This window comes from Cynocephalus volans, chromosome 14 (genome assembly GCF_027409185.1).
Source record: "Cynocephalus volans isolate mCynVol1 chromosome 14, mCynVol1.pri, whole genome shotgun sequence".
Taxonomy (NCBI): Eukaryota; Metazoa; Chordata; class Mammalia; order Dermoptera; family Cynocephalidae; genus Cynocephalus; species Cynocephalus volans.
Genome location: NC_084473.1, coordinates 61122700 through 61143032, shown reverse-complemented (window position 1 = coordinate 61143032; position 20333 = coordinate 61122700). Strand labels below are relative to the sequence as shown.

Genomic DNA, 20333 nt, shown 5'->3' with positions numbered 1-20333 from the left:
TCTCGCTCCTGTATGGGTCCATGGGAACCTTATTAGTGGTCTTGCTGTCCTGGGGGCTACCAAGGTCCTCTTCTCCCTGCTGCCTCCAAGTAACTCCATCTGAAGGACACAGCTGTGGCTTCTGCCGGCTCCTGCTCCATGCGCTCAGCAGCTCCAACATTAAAGCAGGGCATCCAAAATGCTCAGAATAGTTTTTTCTTTCTCTCATTGTGGTTTCTCCCACCTTCATGAACTCCATAGGTCTCTCCTCCTCTTCCCCTGAGCTCCAGCAGCCCTGGCTTGGCTGATGTTACATTTTTATAGCTGTAAATTGGTTGATTTGTGGGAGAGAGTGACACTGTGGACCTGTCTATTCCGCCATCTTGACCGGAACTCCCTAGCTTTACTGTCAAGACCCATTTTTAAAATTAAATTTATAATATATCTCTGTATTCTTTCAAATGTTTACTTTACCTTATTTACTGAGATTCCTCTTGTTTTATATAAACCTCTTTTCAAGAGTATATTTTACCTTGCTTACTATTACTTCATTTACTTTCAAAATATCTACTTGAATTGCTTTTCAAACATATAATAAAAGTTCATTTACTTGTAAGTACAAGATTTCCTTCCCCTATGCATCTCCTCACCATTTCTGGAAAGGTGTGTGTGAAGGATGGGATGTATGGGGGGAGCTCTTGGGAGGACCTCTTAGGTAAATGAGAACCCGTAAAATGCTAGATTAAAAACTGAGAAAAAGTAATTACCACTTTGGGTTGGTGGCTACTCCCTGCACTTCTGCCTGTAGAATTTTTAGGAAATTGCCAGAGTCACATTTCAAAAATGTCTGAGACTGTGGTCTTATTTCCACAAAAATTAGAAAATGATATATGAAAATAGCACACAAAGGTGAGTGACTTGCCTGAAGGCCACACACCTGGTTAGTAGTGAGTCTGGGGCAGGACCCCAGCTGGGCCACTGGCCTCCCCAGACCCTGGCTGAGCCACCAGGACTAGCAAACAGCTCAGCTACAGCAGGAGTTAAAGAGTGCGCTAGGCTGGAAGAATTGACCTGGTTTAAACATTGGCAAGAACGGAGGCAGGGACTCAGCTAAGGTTGTCTTGCCTCTGTTTGTCACCAACCTAGCCACCAAGCAGCAGTGGGCTGTGAAAGGTCTTGGGAAGCACTGTGTGTAGTTTTGCTGCACACAGCGGGGCAGGACCAATATTTGATACCCCATGGTTGAGAGGAAGGTGGGGTGGCATGAGTCTCTTGGCCGCGTCCCTCAGCCATTATCTGTGTAGTTGTTATATGACCTGGTGAAAATGCTGAGCTCTGAGAACTTGCGGTTTCGAGATAAACACAAGGCTGACTCTAGTGGCCAGGGGTCTAAGTTTCCTTCTCTCAACACATGAATCTCCAGCAGTCATTCAGGGAAACCGCTGGGTTTTGTAATGGGACATTGCAGGGAGATCACAGAGGCAGCGGCCACTTGAAAGACTCTGAGAACAAAATCAATATAAGCCCCGCTAGCCGAGATTGCACAGCAAGTTTTAGCTGTTTGTTGGTGCTGATCTGAAAAGAGAGTGGAGAGGGCCCCCAGCTGCCTTTGAGAAAGAGAGAGGCTGTTGGCAATGTCTCTTTAGCAGCCCCTCAGCGAAGTCCCCCAGGAAATAGGACAGCAGTAAAGTCAGCCTCCTACTCGGTACTGACTGGCTGCTTATCACCAGGTATCTGCATATACAGTTATTAACCTCCACAACAAGCCTGTGGAGTCCTGTAGAGGAAGGTCAGGAGGTGACTTGCCCAAGGTCACCCAGCTGGTAAAGTCAAGCACTGGGATTCCAATCCAGTCCACCCCACTAGAGAGACTTATCTCTTTCTTTTTTCTTAAAAAAGTTCTTCTATACACTTATTTGCTAACAAAATTGAAATAGTATATTGAAGTTTCTTTTTATTACAATGTGAATTTTTGAAAATCAGAAAATCTAATTATCTGCCCTAATTATTATGCTCTAGCCAAACTACCCAATGTTTTCTATATGTTCCTTCCTCACAAGTTATTTTGCTTCAAATTTTTGATGTTGGGTTTTATTTCACTGACTTCAGCCTTCTAAAACACACAGGAATACTTGAGACTTATTAATGCTTCTTTAGATCAAATCAAAAACCAGAACTAAAGTATATGGAGGTCATTCATACTACCCAGATTCCTTAAATTTCTGGTATCAAAATAAGAAGGAAGAGATGCAAGAAGAAAAAAATATCACAGACCTCATATCATAAGGTTATTGAAGTTATTGGTATACAGTCTATCCTAGCATAGAGTAGTTTTCTCAACCTATACCACGAAATTACCAGCAAGAAGGAATGGTACAAGAAAAAGGTTTATGGGCTGGCTGGTTAGCTCAGTTGGTTAGAGCACAGTGCTGTAAGACCGAGGTCAAGGGTTCAGATCTCTGTATGTGCCAGCCATCAAAAACCAAAAAGTTTATGGTTAAATCGACTCTGTGTCATAATTCTCTATTCTAGCATTTTCAGAAGGATTCCATCTGTGATGCACACAGTGACTGCAGCCACGTTTGAATGGTTCATTTCTTGATCCATTCTGAACTCCCTTAAGCCCAGTGTCTGTTAGTTCTCTTTCAAGCGAGAAAATCTGCTGAGTAAGCGGCATCCGTTTTACCAGCCTTTCTTTCCGCACAGATGACAATGTCCTTACTCCTGGCCTCCCGTAGAGCAAACCCTCGGGGATCTCCTGGAAGATCTTTTCTCTTCTGTCCTGCTGTGGTAGAGGGGAAGGGAACTTGGGTGGCAGAGTCGAGAGTGAAGCTAAGAAGGGTCTTTAGCAACATTTCTGCGATGGGATGGGAGGCCGCCAGCGGATGCGTCTCCGTGGCCACGCCGGGCTCGGTGCTGCCGCCAGGGGAGAAATGAGCTCCCGCAGCGAGCCCCGGGGAGGACCCGGCCTCATCAGCCCCATTCCTCGAGCGCGTCCCCCCAGCCCTGCCTCCTTCCACAGCGCCATGCCACCACGTCCCAGTGATGACAAGATCACGATTTAGTCTCTCTGTGAAGACAAATTAAGCGCATCTGAGGTTTCCGAAGAACAGATTTAAAACATCCTCTGTATTAATAAAAATTTTCTTTCTCACCTTAGACTGGCACTGGCTCTGTCCACTCCGACCACAGTCAGCCCCTGCTGGTGGCTAACCAGGCTTCCCCAAAGATATCCAAGTCTCCGGGGAGGTTTGTGCCCCCATTCCCTACATCAAAGCGACTATCATCCCTAGGGAGAATCTAAGAAAACTGGGAGACGCATACCGGCCAGCCACCAAACACAAACGAACAGAAGGGGAAATGGATTCCTGTGGTCTGAATGTTTGCCTCCACCCAAAGCCCATGTGGAAGCTTGATCCCCACCCTAGCAGTTTTGAGAGAGGGGCCTTTGGGAGGTGATTGGATTGTGGGGGCTCTGCCCTCATGAATAGATTAATGGATTCATGGACAAATGGATTGATGGGTTAATGGATAAATGGGTTATCACAGGAGTGGGTCTGGTGACTTTATAAGGAGAGCAAGTGAGCACTTTAACGTGCTCTAGCTTCCTAGCAGTGTGGTATTCTGCACTGCCTTCTTCCCCATCAAGAAGGCCCTCAGCAGATGTGACTGCTGGACCTTGGACCTCTCAGCCTCCAGAATTGTAAGAAATAAATTTTGTTTTCTTATAAATTACCATTTCGGATATTCTGTTATAAGCAACAAAAAACAGACTAATACATGCATATTTAGCTATAAATTTTCCTTAGGAGTTGCAACCTGATTTGGCTTAAACTCAGCCTAATTTCTCCCAAGAAATTATAATAATAATTATAATATCCCCTGTGGCATGGGGATATTATAATCATTTATGTATTATGAAAGTGGTGCAATGGTTTTAAATTATGGTAAGTTGCACATTAGAGTTAAACTTTATCTCTCTGAGGCCCTCACAACATTGCACAAAAAAGCTGATGCAAAACCGTATACATGGTATAGTCCTGTTTCTATAAAAACAAAATCTCTGTTTAAATTCACAGGTATTTATAGGAAATAGTCTGAAAAGACGCTCAGTAAACTGCTCACAGTGGTTAACTCTGGGGAGCAGGCTCAAAGGTCTGTGTTGAAGGGCTGGCCATTTAGCTGAGTTGGTTAGAGTGTGATGCTGTTAACACCAAGGTCCAGGGTTGGATCCCTGTACCAGCCAGCTGCCTCCCACCAAAATAAACGTAAAATGTACTCAAAGCTCTGTGTTATGTTTGAGTAAAGGGCCCTCATACTTTTTCCATTCTATACTTTTAAACTGTTTGACATTTCTGTAACAATATGAATTATTTTTTATACATTTTTTTAATCTGCATGGAATAAAATTCGCTCTCTTTGGTGCACAGGTCTCTAAGTTTTGACAAATGCATAGAATTTTGTAACCATCACCACGATTGGGATACAGAAAAGTTCTGTCGCCCAGAAAAAGTCCTGTTATAGTCCACCCTTCTCTACACCAACTCCTGAGAACTACTGATGTGTTCTTCATCACTGTAGTGTTGTCTTTTCCAGAATGTCATATAAATGGAACCTTACGATATGCAGCCTTTTGAGTCTGGCTTCTGATTGAGATTCATTCGTGCTGCTGCATGTATCAGTACTTCATCCTTTTTTGTTGTAAGTAGTATTCTGTTTTAGAAATGAATCACAATTTGCTTAGCCATTCACCATTTGAAAGACATTTGGGTTGTTCAGTTTTTGACAAATATGAATAAAGCGACTATAAACATTCATTTACAGGTTTTTATATGAACATAATTTTTCGACTGCTTTTTTTTATTGAAACATAATTCATTATATATATTTGTGGGATACAGATTTAAATATCAATACATGTGTACAATATGTGGTGATCAAATCAGGATAATTAGTTATTCGTGTTTACAAAATATAATCAATTTTTGTGACCTTAACTAATTTCTTGCTAACCCATCTTTTTCTCCCCCTTTCCCACCTCTAATCACCACAGCTCTGTTCTCTTTTTTTTTGAAAGTTCAATGTATTACTGTGATTGTTTTCTTCCTTCCTTTCTTTTTTTCTTTGTTTTTCTTGTAGAGATCTTCCATCTCCTTGGTTAAATTGATTCCTAGGTATTTCACTTTTTTGGTGACTATTGTAAATGGGCTTACTATCTTGACTTCCTTTCTGCTGGTTTGTTATTAGTGTATAAAAATACTACTGATTTTTGCGTGTTGATTTTGTATCCTGCACCTTTACTGAAATCATTTATCAGCTCTAAGAGTTTTTTGGTAATCTTTAGGTTTTTCTATATATAGGATCACATCATTGGCAAACAGGGACAATTCGACTTCCTCTTTTTCAATCTGGATGCCCTTTATTTCTTTCTCCTGCCTGATTGCTCTGGCTAGTACTTCCAATACTATGTTAAATAGGAGTGGTGAGAGTGGAAACCTTGTCTTGTTCCTGTTCTTAAGGGAAAAACTTTCATCTTTTCCCCATTCAGGATGATATTGGCAGTGGGTTTGTTGTACATGGCTTTTATTGTGTTGAGATACTTTCCTTCTATACCTAATTTGTTAAGATCATGAATGGATGTTGAGTTTTGTCAAATGCTTTTTCTACATCTATTGAGGTAATCATATATTTTTGACCTTGATTTTGTTGATGTGGTGTGTCACATTTATTGACTGGCATATGTTGAACCATCCTTGCATCTCTGGGATGAATCCCACTTAATCATGGTGTATAATTTTTCTGATGTGTTGCTGTATTCTGATTGCTAATATTTTGCTGAGGATTTTTGCAATATGTGAACATAATTTATTTTGGATAAATACCTAGGAGTAGGATTGCTGGGTGATATACTAAAGGTATGTTTAACTTTATCAGAAATTGTTAGACTGTTTCCCAAAGTGTCTGTAACATTTTTCATTGTACAGAAAGTATGAGAGTTCCAGTGGCTCCACAACCTCTTCAGAACTTGAACTTGGTATGCTGGGGTTTTTTCATTGTAGCCATTTTAATAGGTGTTAAGTCATATCCCATTTCCCTAACAAATTTTAATTTGCATTTCCCTAATGACTGTTGGTGTTGAACATCAGTTAATGTGCTTATTTGCCATCTTTTTGGTAAAGTATCTTTTGTACATTTTTTAAATTTGTTTTTTGTTTTGTTATTGTTGAGTTGCATTGCTATCTTTAAGAGCTTTATTGGTGTATAATCGACATATAATAAACTGCACATATTTAGAATGTACAGTTGAAAAACTTGACATAAGCATACACCCATCAAGATAGTGAACATATCATCACCACCAAAAGTTTCCTCATATCCCTTTTTAATCAATCCTTTCTCCATTGCCCTACCCCCCATCATCCTATCCCTAGGCAACCAGTGATGTGCTTTCTGTCACCAAGGATTAGCTTTCACTTTCTAGAATTTTACATGAATGAAATCATTCAGTATGTACTCTTGTCAGACTCCTTTTGCTTAGTGTAGTTGTTTTGTGATTCATCCATGTCACTGAGTGTATCAATAGTTTCTTTTTTATTGCTGAGAGTGTTTCATTGAATAGATACACTTCAGTTTGTTTATCCATTCATCTGTTGATGGACCTTTGGATTGTTTCCAGTTTTTAGCCATTATAAATAAGGCTGCTATGAACATTCATGTACAAGTCTTTGTTTGGGCATATGTCTTCATTTATCTTGGGGGTAAATACAGTAAGTACCTAGGAGTAGAATGGCTGGGTTATACAGTAGGTATATGTTTGACATTTTAAGAAACTACCAAAATGTTTTCAAAATAGTTGCCCCATTTCGCATTACTACATAATAGTAATATGTAATTACTATTAAGTTCACTTCACTAATAAAAGTAATTTTATTACTTTTCGCATTCACTAATAAAAGTAATTTTTTAAAAATGTCTTTATTGGTATTTATTGATCCCTACATTTAAACTGTACAAGCTTTCCTCAGTTCCAGAGTTTGGGGTGGGAGTTGGGAGACAGCTGGTTCTTCCTGATAACAAAGAGAAAGAACTGGAGTTGGTGGTACAGGATGGGGCCCCTAGATGGAGCCAGGAATCTGGAGCCTTGTGGCAGAAACAGAAAGTAAAAAGACCCAGTGGCTATGTGACCATTAACAGGCTTGGGAAGAACAAAAATATCTCTCGTGGGATTTTATGGCCTGTGGGCATGGGCTGTGCTATATAAAGACCCCTCCGCAATCTCCCCTGTGAAATCTCCAGTCAAGTCTGTACTGCTCACCCATGCTTCTATGTGAGGGGATTCTGTGGGTCAGTGCTTCTCAAACTGAAGATATTTTTTAAAAATAATATTATTTCTCTCTAAATCAACTCACCTCCCTTTTACCAAATTCATTTCATCTTCATCTCAACCCTAAAAAGAGAACTCTTTTTTAGACTATTTAAATGTAAAACATTAGCTCCTGAACCCCCTGACTCATCTTGTGGGCCACCAGGGTAATCCACCACATTCTGGAAACTCTGTTTTGGGGAAACTCAAAGAAGACCCAGAGCTCAGCAACAGGAAGCATATACGAGAGGTCTTCAAAAAGTTCATGGAAAGATTTATATTATCTTTCAATTCTATTTTTCCTCAGAGTTTTTGAAGTACCCTTGTATATGACATATATACAAGGTGCTTTTACACCTGTGTGCTTTCTCCAGCACGAGAATGTGGGCTCCTGATATCCGTCAAGCAAAACCTTCAGCTTCCAGACCATAAAAACGCGGTGTTGAGCCTGGCATGTCACGAGCAGTTGATCCACACACCCTCATGACCAGGCAGCATGTGATCAGAGCCATGTATGCAGAGACCCTGGTGCCTGAGAAACTCAGAGGAGGGACCCAGGCTCTTTCCTATGGCTCCCCCTCTGGTGACAAGAGTTCCAGTCAGCCCATATCAACCACTAGGGGCGCATCTGAGTTGTCCACACTCCCTCTGAAACAGCCAACACCCCAGTCAAAATCATTCAGACCCCTGCCATTTCCACCTATTTCTGAGGAAAGTGACCCTGCTTTGGGCTGGTAGTGTCAGGCCAAGAGAGTGGTTGCTGCAGGTTTGGTGCCCAAGTGAGACTAAGCAGGACTTTGATCGTCTTAATCACCTGTCCCCGGACAGAGCAAGAATTAGGAGTTAAAGGCCTGGAAGGAATGGGAAAGCATCACCTGAGAATGAACCCAGGCTCCCAGCCCCACAGCCATCTCTCCTGTCTGCGTGGCTTGCAGACTAACAAGCACCCTCACAGGGCCTTAAAGGGACCTCAAGAGGTTCCTGAGAGAGCTGCAGGGTCACCACGGCGGGACGGGGTGGACGGAAGAGCGGTTTGGAGTAACTTCCTTTGGAGTGATGTCCTGCTCTTGAACTAGGATTATACAATTTGTTCCAGGTGAGCCTTGAAGGAATTTAGGGTAGTGGTTCACAAACTGCAGTTCCAGGATCTGTGTCCTCAACATCACCTGGGAACTTGTTTGAAATGCAAATTATCAGGCCACCCTAGACTCTCCACTGAGTTGGAAATTCTGGGAGTAGGGGCCAACAATCAAGCCCTCCAGATGATTTTGATGTAGGCTAAAGCTTGAGAAACTTGATAAATTGACTTAAAAAAAAAAATCCCTCACCATGCCACCACCAATCACCAAATCCTTTCTCCCTTCTCCCCTCCCTCCCCTCCCCCCTCTCTGTCTCTCTCACACACACACACACACACACACACACACACACACACACACACACGCACGCACGCACGCACGCACGCACGCACACGCTTAAATGTGTGGGATAAGGAGCCCAAGCCCTCTGAAAAGTTGATTTAGAAAATGCTAAACTTCCCTTCTCTAGCTTTCCAGCAGGAGCCTCTTGCTTCCACGACGATGTCCATGGTCCTTATTCAAATCTCTGTGCGCCCCTTACTTTTGCATTCCATCTGGGTACAAGGATCAGGCCTGTTTTCCCATCATCGGCCGGATGAATGCTTGGATCGGTGTCCGGGCCGTCGGGTCGTGCTTGGTAAACCGAAACGCTGACGCTGGGAGTTTCCGGCCGGGAGCCAGCGGGAGGCCGCGGGAGAAGACGGGACGTGGCGGCACAGCGCCACCCTGTGGCGGCATGAGGGAGGGCCGCTCTTGGCCGGTGGTCTGCGTGGGATCTCAAGGCTTGGGATAGCAGACACTTTAAGCCTCGCCGAATCCAAAAATAACAACACTGACATTTAAAGAGCATTTACTGGGTCGGCCCGTGGCTCACTCGGGAGAGTGCGGCGCTGGTAGCGCCGTGGCCATGGGTTCGGATCCTATATGGGGTTGACCGGTGCGCTCACTGGCTGGGCGTGGTGCAGATGGCACTGAGCCAGGGGTTGCAATCCCCTTACCAGTTTAAAAAAAAAAAAAAAAAAAAAGAGCATTTACTATGTGTTAGGCACTGTGATCATTGCTTTATATTGTTATAGCCTCGGATTTTCCTATGAGTTGGATACTATTTTACCAATAAGGAAACTGAGGCCCAGAACAGTTAAAGAATTCGCCTAGAGTTACACAGCTGAGAGAGAGCTGGGCTTTGAGTTCAAGGAGTTTGACAGCAGAGGCCACATAATTAACCACCACTCTTGGAAGAGTGCCACATACCTACTCAGTGGAGAATGCTCCCTATATAGCGGGGCTTCTCAAACTCACACGTTCAGGAAGCACGTGTTAAAATCCAGATTCTGATTCAGCGCATTTGGGATGGGGCCCAAGGTCATGCGTTTCCAAGGTGATGCCAGTGCTGCTGGTGAATGGAGCACACTTTGAGAGGCAGGGCCCTAGAGCAGTGCATTCCAATGGAACTTTCTGTGATGGTAGAATTGTTCTAACTTTGCTGTCCCATACATTGCCACTAGCCACAGCAGCTATTGAGCACCCAAAATGTGGCTACTACAACAGAAAAACATAATTTGCATGCTATTAGATTTTAATTTAAATAGCATAGCCACATGCAGGTAGTGGCTCCCACACTGGGCAGCTCAGGGTCCATCATGAAGGGGGCTCAGGCTGGCTTACTAAGGTCAACAGATTTTTAGAGTCTTTAGGGATAATACGTTCCAACCCTGCCATTTTACATATGAGGAACCTGAGGCCCAGAGAGGCAAAGGGATGTGTCCCAGAGCCACAAAGCTGTTCCTGGTGGAGGCGACGCTTCAGACTGGGGATGACATTCTTCCCACCACTCCACGCTTTGTTCCAAGCCCACTGGCCTTCGAAAGAAAAATGTAGGCTCCCAACTTTAGAAAATCCCCTGTGAACACAACATAGCTAGTATACTGGAATCAATTATTTATTAGCTTATACAACTTACAGGCAGTTTACTAAGTTTAAAAGTTATTCAATTTCCAGAGGAAATTAACTGATTTTTAGCTCTATTTGCAAGATCTGGATCACATGAAAAGAATCGTCCCGTTTTAATAGTATGTTTTGCAAGGCCAGGGTTTCTGGTAAAATCAAAATGAAGGACCGCCCCTGTTCAGGCGCCACTGGTGTAGGTGGTGTGTCAGTACATGGGCTTCAGGTGATATAGGCACGCCGAGTGCTGATGGTAACAAGGTGACCGAACAGGTTGTCCTTTACCATGCTGGAATGAAGGATTTACTTGATTGATCATTTAAAACAATTTTTTTCTGGTTGTAAAGCAATATATGTACATTATATAGAATTTGAAAACTGCAGGAAAAAGTATTGCATTAGTTACCCACTGCTACATACATCATCTCCAAAACCTATAGCTTAGAGCAACAAACGGGAGACTGTTGGCAGGAGGCTGGAGGTGGGACTCTCCATAGGGTTGCTCATGACAAAGTTCCCTCCAAGCATGAATGAAAAGAGAGCAAGAGAGAGTGCTCAGCCTTTTACAGGCTCAGCACAAAGTGAGGTCCCACCACCTCTGCTGTATTCTGCTGGCCACACAGGCTAACCCTCTCGCGGTGCTGGGGAGAACCACACAAAGGGTGTGAATACCAGAAGGGGTTGTTGAGAGTCATTTCAGAGGCCGACTATCACATGTCCAAAAAGAAAATAAAACTCATCTGGAACCTCACTCTCCATGAATAATCACTGTCACATTAGGAAGTAGTTCCTCACATGAAGGCACTTCAAAAAGTTCACGGGAAGACTTGTATTATCTTTTAATTCTATTTTTCCACGAACTTCCTGAAGTACCCTCATAGATATTTCTATGGATGCTGGCAGATTTTTTTTCTGACTCTTAATTCGTATGTTATTCTGTGTGTGTGTGTACTTTTTTTTTTTTGGCAGCTGGCTGATCAGGGATTCGAACACTTGACCTTGATGCCTTGGAGTTATCACGCCACACTCTAACTAAGTGCTCTAGCTATTCTCCGCATTTTTTCTCCGTCTTCCATATATTATTCTCTGTATTTTTCCTTCATATCCCTTTCAGATAAAAATCCAGGCTTTGTTTAACTTCCTTCCCATTCATATTTATTTTAATGGATACCCTAAATTTTGAACATGCATGTGTGATGCTATAAAATATAAAGTGAATTAATATCTTTATTCCCCTCCTAAATAATTCAATGACATTAAAATATTAAATCAGATCATTACCCTCCCACCTTATATATTATTGTTATCCAGTATTTTAGTCCCATCTCACTTTTGTATATCCTAAATTAGTCTTGTAAATTTGGGGTTTTTTAGGCTCACCACCAGTTTACCGGTTTCTCTCCTCACCATTACTTCTTGCATCCTGAAGCAAGATGAGGTCTTGGCTCTGGATGTGGTACCTAGAGGTTTCTTTCTTTTTCTTTCCTTCCTTCCTTCCTTCCTTCCTTCCTTCCTTCCTTCCTTCCTTCCTTCCTTCCTTCCTTCCTTCCTTCTTTCCTTCCTTCCTTCTTTCCTTCTCGAAAACTCAGCACTTCTAGGACTTTGTAGTAGGAGAATTTTCAGGTCGTCTAGTTTCCATGTTGCTGGTATCCCTTTATTCAAGTATTTTAGCAAGGCTAATATACACCTTCCATTTGAAGAACTTAAACCCACTGAAGAATTATGTGTCCTGGAGGGGGCAGGCGGGAGAGCGTTTGGGATGAAGGGAGAAAGGAGACAGTGTGGGGGGTGTGGCAAGACTTCAGGGGTGACACTTCCGAGGGTGCTTCCAGTCTCACCAAGATTCCTGTGCCCTGGCCACACGCTGGCACCCACAGGGACCGTGTGGACTGGAGAAAGGCTACATCAGTGGGACCAACACCCCTGTGTTTTACTGCTATGGACCAGGGACCCCAGCACCACCATTGCAATGGGGAACCCTAAAAATAACTGAGGGTAAATTCCCATGAGGGTGAGTGGTGGCTCAGAGGCACAATTAAGTTAATCAAAGGGAAATAAAGGAATTAAATATTTTTTGCTCATATAGCTTGTGGACTGATACATACCTGCTATACACACCTGCACACACACACACACACACACACACGCACACACGCACACACGCATTCTTTTAAAACTGTTGGCTGTAGTTTTTTGTTTGTTTGTTTGTTTTGCAGCTGGCCAGTACAGGGATCCAAGCACCATGGTGTTACCAGCACCACGTAGTCATATTTTTTGTATCTTGCTTTTTTCACTTAGCTTATATTATGGACATGGTGCAATGTCATGATCTACACTTGCCAACTTTGCCGATAAAGTGTTTCACCATGTGGACTGCCACACGTCACGATATGTCCTGCTTCCCTGGCTGGGAGCACAAAGTGGGATCACATTCCTTTTACTACTCAAAGACCCCGTGCCCCATGGGAGCTATCAGGAGAAACCCTCTTCCCTCCCAGGAGCCCTGCACCCTGTCTAACCCTAACTCCTCACCCCCCAGATGCCTCCGGAGCCCGTCCCACAGGCCAGGCCAGTTCTGGGAACTCTCACCTGGAGACAAGAGAGCAGGGACACCTGCCCCTCCCCAGGAGTCTGGTACTTCTCAACTGCCACAAGGTGTCACCAGAACCATGGCAGGTGGGTGCCTTTCCTGTCCCCATTGACAGCAGCAACCCAAGCTGTTTCTCAGCCCTAAAATGGAGCTATTAGTCACCATTAAAATTATGATAGTAATCACTAGGTCTGGCCACCCGCATCCTCATTCTCCCTGTCCTGGAAACAAGGCAGAATTGTACTCTCCACCCTCTTCGTGCATTTTGGAGGCCAAAGAAAAGTGAGTGGAAGTGACACAGGTCGTTTCACAACATGCCACATTTTCCTCCTTCCTGCCATTGCTGCTGTTACCATCCCAGGTGGTGGCTGCTCCATGCACTTGGGTTCCTGAGTGAGCACAGCATGGAGGACAGCCCCCAGCCACCCCAAAGTGGGCGTGTGGAGGAAGAGAGATAAATCTCTGTGGTTGTAAGCACTGAGACTTTGGCATCGTTCGTTTCCACAGCATAATCTAATCTACCTGGACAAATTAAATTTTTTATAAAAGGATGAACATACTCAAGATTATAGGAGCTTAATATTAAAACAGAAGGGAGGAGAGTGTGCAGGCATCGGGGCTGTTTTAGGGTCTTCCCCACTCCCCGTGCACTGACAGAACGGCTCCAACGCCTGAGCACGGCACAGCACACGTTCCTCTCCACCTGCTATGAGTCCAGCTAGTTATTTTTAGGCCATCTCTGCCAGGCCTCCGTCTTGCCTGTGACACTTTATGGCCCTGGTGGAGACTGGATTCCCCATTCTGCCATGTACACATTACACAACTTGGGATTTTCAAAAGCAAGATGGCAGACCAAGCTCCAGAAGGACGGACATCATCAGAAAATGCTGTGGGCAACATAAAGAAGATTAAATTCTTGCAAAAGTGGATATCAAAATTTTTTCTCCTGTTGCGTCTTGGGGTAAGGCAGGGCCAACTTACCCGTCAGGCACAGTGGGTACAGTGTCTAGAGCTCATAATACTTTTAGGAACCCACTAAAATGCTTTAATTTTTTTTTTTAACTGGAAGAAAAAAATGAACTTTTAGGTTGAAGGCAACGTTTTAATATATAATATTAACACAGTCATCTTAATACTGAAGGGGAGAAAAGATTTGTCACTCATCACAAGATTCATGACTGAGACACCTATAATAAAGACAGATTAACAAAAGAAAAGCACACAATTTATTTAATATAAGTTTCACATGACACAAGAGGCACGCGAAATGAAGACCAAAAGAAACAGGGAAAACTGCCTATGTTAGTGGACGGTCATGTGGACGTGTGACTGGAGGACAGAAGGCTGTGACCTAACGGTGATAAACCAGGGAGGACCGAGCGAGGCCTGTTCGTGCAGATTCCTCTCTGGGTCCCTGTGTCTTCGGAGATAAGGACATTCCTTTCCTCTGGGTAGAGGGAGGGCACCTCTGCAATGAAGGCCTTCAGAGGAAGGTCAGAGGATTCTTTTATGATCTGCTTCAGGCCAGAAGGTCAGGGGAAGGGAGAGTGACCTTCCTGCCTCCACTGTTTCCCCAGATGCCAAGGCGCCATGTTTGGGGGTAGCATGTCCTGAACCCAGTCAATACGAACTCAGTAATAAAATATGATTTTAATACTGGGCCATGAAGGCAAAGATGCTGGGGACCCCTGCAGGTCCTGCTATGGCCCTGGAGAGAGGGTTGCATAACCGACGCACATCTGGTTACAATGCACTTCTGGGAGGTGAGGACAGACACAGCACTGTGGTCGCTTATAATGTCTTTTCCTTTATGAGTATGTTACAATTTTCTGGCTCTGTGTTTGCTTTTGACAGGTAATCTCAGAACACCCAGAAGTCCACGCTGCCAGGGAAAGGGCGCTGGACCACATGACGTGCATGGATAGAGCAGCTTCCCACACTTGCCTTCTCCCTCCTTCCTACCAGCCTCTGGCTTCTGAGAGGAGTCCAGCAGCTTCTGGGGAAGCCAATTCCTCACCTAGCTCCAGGTGAGGAGCACAGGGCCTGAGCTGAGCCCCCCAGCCTCGGCCATGGTGAGACCTTTGGGGCGATCATCACTCCAGTCCAGCTAGAGTGAGTCTTAGGACAGCGGCCAGGAATCTGGGATGCAAACATTCTTTCCTAGAAAGTAGAGTGTGCAAAGGGGAATGTGAATTCCCACCTACTTTGCCACCAGGATCAAAGTCAAAAGAAATCTCAGAGAAACTGAAAGCTTTGATCAAACCACACTTGGGCCCTAGCCCTAGGTCTTTTGAGCTACATAAGCCTATAAATTCTCTTTTTAGTGTTAAACTCATTTGGATTGGGTTTTCTGCTGCTTTCAACAACTGAAACTAAATGTACTTTTATTATCCACACTTTATAAATTAGGAACAGAGGAGCTAAGTCACTTGCCCCATGCCACAAAGCTAATCTGTATGTGAGCCAGGATTGGATCCCAGGCAGGGTGACGCAGAATTGTCCAGATTAATCTTAACATATGCTTTGCATTGATATCAATTGTTGTGTCTTGACAGGTTTCACAAATTTCATCTGCAACTCTCCAAGCATGTGTTACCTTATAACCATCATAAGAGTGAACAGATCTAAGCAGAAAGGACTCAATGCATGTAAGAATTTCATCTTAGGTGTATGTCTCCTTTAAGGAGTTAACCCATTCTGGGAAAGCACAGCCTACCACATGAAAAGGGCCCCTCCTCACCCCCATGTACAAGGAATTAGAAGAGCAGGAATTTGAAAGGCACCCTCACTGCCTCCCTCCCACTCTTGGCTGCCAAGGTCATTCCTTCCCACCATTTGCACTCTCTCCTTCCTTCAGCTCAACCCAAGATCCGATCTCCCCCAGCCTCCACCCTGGTTTGCCTCCTGGCTATGCTTTGGGTCTGTTCTTTGGCTCAGCACATTCCTGGGCAACCTGGACAAGAAAGGTGCCTTTCATAGCTTGACCTGTCTCTGTGGACCTTGCCTTCCCACACGTAGCCTTCTCCAGTAGTCCACCCCTCCCCTAACGTGTCCACCTTCAAGGAATGGACTTGTGTAATATTCTGCCTTTCTTTCTTCAAAACACTTTTGCAAACCCTCAGCTATGTGGAAAATAAACACAGGGAGGAAACAGAGATAGTAAGTGTGAACAACTCATCTGAAAAGTGAGGGAGAGAAAGAGAAAATGGAGATTAAGCTGTACTTGGAGGGGACGTGGTGTGGAGTCGTAGAAGTTGCTTGTTGTCCCCTGGTACCCTTCCCCCTATTCTATAGCAATAGAGCCTCTATGTTTAACTGGGTACCAGAGTGATGGCTCTGTTTCCCAGCCTTCCTGTGGCCTGGCCATGTTGCTACATTCTGGCCCACTGGGGTATGAGTGAAAGTTGTGCCCCCACAGAGAAAGGCTCCCCATCTGTCTTTTCCTCGTTCCACCTGCAGGAGCGTGAGTTACCGTGTGCCATGCAGACAAGGCCAGCCCCTAGGATGGTGGTGCAAAGGGACTGGAAAAGCAGAGGCTCCTGACACCATGGGGCCACCTGCCAGCCTGGGCTGCTTGTGCCTGGATGCTTATGTGAGAAACAAATAAACTTTCATCTTGTTTAAGCTTTTTGAGTGAGTTTGGTTATTTGGGGTCTTTATAGCAGTCAAACTTTCTTCCCAACTAATACAGGTGGAAAGAAGGTTCTCCACTTTTTCGTTTTTAATGAATTTTGAACACGTTCCAATGTCAACTGGAGAAAGACAGGAGAAAGAGAGATTGAAAACAAAGGGTGGCCAGGCCCGGCCGCGCAGGGAATGTTCCAGGCAGAGCCGGCTGGGACACGTGCTCTGCTCCCGAGGGAGCGGCTGTGTGTGCTGGGCCTGGCTTGCCACATGCCGAGCTGGCCGAGCAGTCAGACAAGGCCGTGAAGTACTACACCCTGGAAGAGATTCAGAAGCACAACCACAGCAAAAGCACCTGGCTGATCCTGCACCACGAGGTCTACGATTTGACCAGATTTCTGGAAGAGAATCCTGGCAGGGAAGAAGTGTTAAGGGAACAACCTGGACGTGATGCCGCTGAAAACTTGGAGGATGTAGGACATTCTTCAGATGCCAGGAACTGTCCAAAACTTTTATCACTGGGGAGCTTCATCCAGATGACAGATCAAAGTTAACCAAGACTTCCGAGACTCTTATTACTACTGTTGAAGCTAATGCCAGCTGGTGGGCCAACTAGGTGGTCCCAGCCATGTCAGCAGTTGTGGTGGCCCTGATGTACTGCCTGTACATGGCAGAAGACGAAGCACCTTCTCGGCAGCCAGTGCAAGGAAAGACTGCTTTGGGCAAGGGGAAAAAGAAGCCGGTGTTAACCACTGCGACTGACAGAGACCTTCACTGGCAAAAATGATTTGAGTACGTCTGTTTCCCTTTCCTCCTACGTTAGGAACAAAACAAAAAGAACCGTTCTCTCCTCTCACTCTTGAACTCCTTGAGTGTGCCTTTTTATGCGTCAGCTTTATTTTGATGTTTCTTCACTACATAATTTACTTACTGTAAGTGTGATCTTTTAAAAATATATCTGGCTTTAAAATATATATATATATATATATATATATATAAAAGAAAGAAAACAAAGGGTGGTAAGGATGATGGTTAGTACAAGGGTGGCAGAGAAGGCAGGAGGAAAGAGGGCCCAGAGCCCAGTAGGAAGGGCCTGGCCTTGGTGGCAGGAGGCACACCACACTCCACTTGGACAGGGGAATGGCGAAGGCGGGTGGCTGGAGTCTTGAGATTTGGTAGCAGGAAGTTGAGGCAGTTCCTGCCTCCTGGCTTCTATTTTCTCAGCAAAGCAGGAGGCAAGGTCCTCTACAGACAGGGCAGCAGGAAAGCAAACCTGGGGGAGTTTACATAAGTGTTGAGGATGGAAGCATGGGCTGGGCAGCCTTGACATGGCAGTCCGCGCCTGTGTTGTCTAAGAGCACAAGAGCTGAAAACCAGACATGGTGACTATTTTACTCTCTCTGTCAGGCACCACACAAGGCTATCACTGAGTAGAATTTGAGAATAAGACATCTGTTTTATAATTCTGATCATTAAAAATAAAAATATTAAACAGGTTGAATGCCAGCTAGCTGCCAAAAAAAAAAAAAAGAAAAAAAGAAACAGGTTGAAGGACTTATCCAATGCATCCAATGTATCCAAAAGTTTCAGGCTAAAATGCATTCACTGTCTGCAGTTATCAAATTATGATAGATCCATTTTGATAAAAACATACACATATGGATAACTGAGACCCAAATAAAACACCTAAGTGTGGCCATTTCAGCATTGAGACACCACGCTAAGCTTTTGACATGGCTCAGCTCTCCATCCTACAAAACAAGTATTTTAATCCTTATTTTATAGATAAGGAAACTACAGCCCAGAAAGATTAAATAACTTGCCCCAAATTAAACAGCTATTAAAGGACCAAAATTTGGGCCAAGGTAGATCTGATTCTAAAATCTGTGCTCTTAACTGCCTTCCTCCTAGTCCAGGTGCTGTTCCAGAGCCTGCCAGTTCAGTTCAGAATTTTGCTGCCCTTTGAGAAAGTTATGTGGTCTTTATAGAAACAGGACTTCTGGTGGTCTGTCTGATATCTCAGAGAGGCTGATTAATTAAGTTAGACACTCCTCTCCCTCACCATCCCAACTATTGTGCTACAATAAGTCTTCTAAGTGATCTGCATCCCTGGACTTTCTTCACACTGCCCGGCATGTGGCACTACAGGGGGCTGGCAAGGACCTGAACCAGCAAGGACATCATCCAAAGTATAGGGTGGACCGGCCTGTGCGAAAACAGTCTTTAACAGCGACACCTTGTGGCAGCAACTGAAACAACAGTCCGGGTGAGCTGGTGGAGCTTCCCTATTCTCTCTCCATCAGACCTTTAGATGCACTGACCTCTTTGAACCCAGTGCTTAGGAATCTTAGAAGGTTTAAAGGAACATTTCAAGAGGCAGATAATTATATTTCCTGCTAATAGAGGTAGATGGGCGATATTAATGATAAAAGTGAGAAATGTGGCTGTACTTGTACCCCGAGGCGGTCATACATCACACTGGTATAGAGTGCCGTCCTGGGCTGTCTGCTGTGTCATGTGGTGTCTCCCAGAACTTCTCCAGCTCCATTTCCACCCTTGCTCCTGGGCTTTGTGATCCGATCCTAGCAATGTCAGGATAGAGACTCAAAGGACAGCCCAGCAAGGAGGAATCCGCCCTAGAAGCTGTCACTAGATCTCCAACTGATGGAGTTATTTTCCAGGTAACGAAGTTGCACTTAATGCAACGTGCCAGCTGGTTGTGACTCCGTTCAGTAAGTCTGTGGCCTGTTGTCATACCCCTGGCAGGAAAGGCTGCTTCTCCGTAATCAAATTGTAGAGGCCACAGGGACTTTTCTGAAACAGGAAGTAAGCTCTTTTCAGAGTGGTAATTTTATTTGTTGTACATTTAATCTAAGTACAGATTAAGCACTTAGAGTTGGGATTTTAAAAACATTTCTTCTTCAGGCCAAAGGAGTATTTTAATAAAGCTCAATTCTTTGTATAAAGCTTCTCCAAATCCCTGACTAATTAATTTCTAAAGAAGCAGCACGTGCCTCACGATTCCTGGCAGCCTGTCTTTATAAACAAAGACACTGGGGAGAGAGCACCAGCAATAGTCCAGGGATTCCAGACGGTGACCCTTGGACTGAACCGACCCACAGATGTGTTTTGTTTGGGACATTTCACATGAAAATCCAGATTACTTGCTCTTTTTGGAAAAGTGGGCAAACTGGCAACAGTGGGTTTGGATTCTCACTAGTCATTAAAGAGCAGCTGCTGCCTTCCGAGGGGCACAGTGTGTCTACCGCTCTGCCAAAGTTGCCCACATGCCTACTGTCCCATCCTTGCCAAGGCGTCACTGTGGCCTCTGTGGGGATTTGAATTTGCTCCCCCCGGAGGCTCTACAGAAACTTCTCTTCCATCTCCCCTGCAGACAGCAAGATCCTGGAAGACAAAAGTCACATCCGTGTCATTTCCCACTAGATTGCTGCATTAAACGTGGATTCTCAGAAAATGTTGATGTTGAATGGAAGAATCCATGAATAAATGGGCAGATATTCTTTTTGTGTCCCGGGTGTGCCAGGCATGGTGGCACACAAAGGTGTGATAAGCCCTGACATCAAGGAGTGTATAATAGCCTAGCGAGAGAGAGAAAAGATGATGTGGGCTGCGTGTGTGCGTGTGTGCATGTGTGCGCACCAGAGGGGTACTTTAAGCAAACATGATGCACACAATCAAAAGGACAACTTTGCCTGCCCCCAGTGAAAACGTCAGTGGGCTGCAGATAGTCTTG

At 44.4% G+C, this 20333-nt stretch overlaps 1 pseudogene; it reads left to right on the top strand.

Moving 5' to 3' along the window:
• The first annotated feature begins 16502 nt into the window (after positions 1 to 16502).
• Positions 16503 to 17366, top strand: LOC134362535 (cytochrome b5-like; annotated as a pseudogene).
• The last annotated feature ends 2967 nt before the right edge of the window (positions 17367 to 20333 follow it).